The following is a 2,036-nucleotide window of genomic DNA, read 5'->3' on the forward strand; positions in this document are numbered from 1 at the left end:
AAGGGTTCTATACTGATAGCAAACAGGATTGGTGAAAGGCAGCAACCTTGACGAGTTCTTCTTTTCAAGGGGAAACTTTCTGACATATAACCATTAGCGCGTACTGTAGAGGTCGGACTGGAGTACAGCACCTCAAACCAACTGATAAAGTTTTCATTAAAGCCCATCTTCAATAGAACCTGTTTCAGAAATAACCAGTCCACCCGATTGAATGCCTTCTCGGCATCTAGGCCAAAAAGCATGGATGTGTAAGGGCTTTGTTGACCAATTGAAATTATATTTAGGGTACGTCTGATATTATTTATTCCGAGTCTATTGGGTATAAAGCCTGTCTGATCCGGATTAATGAGTTTATTAATAATCTTTTGTAGTCGTCTGGCCAAAATGGCACTTAAAATCTTAACGTCATTACACAGCAGACTTATTGGTCTATAAGAGGCGCATTGTGTTGGATCTTTACCTTCTTTGTATATAACCGAGATAATTGCTTCTGCCCATGTTTTAGGTGGGTCTTTGGAGCCTAAAGCATGATTAAACACTCTGCATAAGAGTGGGATAAGTTCAGCCTGAAAGCATTTATAGAATTCACCTGGGAATCCGTCTGCTCCAGGTGATTTATTATTTTTAAGCTTTCCTATAACACATTTTATCTCTTCTTTTGTAATTGTCCCCACTAATGATTTAGCCTCCTCCTCGTCCAGTTTATTAAGGTTAATTTGTTGCAAAAATTGCCTAATTTTATTTAATTTGTTAGGATTAGTCTCCGAATTATATAGTTGTCCATAGTATTTTGAAAATGCGTTTGCAATTTCTTTGGGATGCGATATTAGTTTTTTAGATATTGGGCACGTAATTTTTTGAACGGTTCGATTTGCTTGTGATTTTCTTAGTTGAAATGCTAATAGTCTACTTGCTTTATTTCCCTGTTCATAGTATTTTTGGTTTGCAAAACGTAAAGCGCCCTCTGCTTTATAAGTTAGTAACTCATTCAAATCCCGTCTACATTTTCTAAGTTCCTGTAATACATTGTCTTCATTTGTTTTTTTATGTTTAGTCTCAAGGTTCTTAATCTGTTCTTGTAAGTTTTCTTGTTTTTTCTCACGTTCTTTTTTAACTTTTGAAGAAAATGAAATAATTTTACCCCTCAAGTATGCTTTGGCTGTGTCCCATAGAATAGATGGTGAAATCTCGTCCGTATCATTAATATCCAAAAAGAAATTTAATTCGTCTTTTATATATCGGATTGTCTCTGGGTTATTTAAAAGTGATACGTTTAATCTCCATAGCTTAAAAGGTTTCTCCAGGTTGATATTTAAAGACATTATCATAGGTCCATGATCTGAAATAGTTTGAGGTTCAATGTGACAATCCACCACTCTGTGGGTTGCTTGTTTGGGAACACAAAAAAAATCTATTCTCGAATGGCTTCTATGAACCTTTGAGAAGTGAGTATAGTCTCTGATCTTTGGGTGTTTTGCACGCCAAATATCAACCAGCCCTAACTCCTCTAATAGACTCTTCAACGCTTTTGTTTTTGATAGTTGATATTTTTGTTCTGTTGGAAATTTGTCCATGTAATGATTCAAGACACAGTTGAAGTCTCCCCCTAAAATAATCACTCCTTTTGAGTGACCCGCTAAAATTTGGGCTAGCTCTTTAAAAAAACCTGGATCATCCTCATTTGGGGCGTAAATATTCATAATTGTAAGAGTGGTTCCTCCAACTGAACCGACCACCATTATCCAGCGGCCTTCTTTATCTTTAAGTACGTTTTCTGCTACAAAGCAGAAAGAATTATGGAGCAGTATTGCTACTCCTCTTTTTTTGTAGTTTCCATAAGATGCACTAAATATCTGTCCTACCCAGTCTCTCTTTAGTTTAGCATGTTCTATCTCATTTAAATGAGTTTCTTGTAGAAGCCCAACTGTACAATTCAACCTTTTTAATTGTGTTAGAATTTTTTTTCCTTTTTATAACGTGGTTTACTCCATTAATATTGTAAGTAACAATTTTCAAAGTCGTCATATTTATATGAA

Source organism: Etheostoma cragini, chromosome 13 (genome assembly GCF_013103735.1).
Source record: "Etheostoma cragini isolate CJK2018 chromosome 13, CSU_Ecrag_1.0, whole genome shotgun sequence".
Taxonomy (NCBI): Eukaryota; Metazoa; Chordata; class Actinopteri; order Perciformes; family Percidae; genus Etheostoma; species Etheostoma cragini.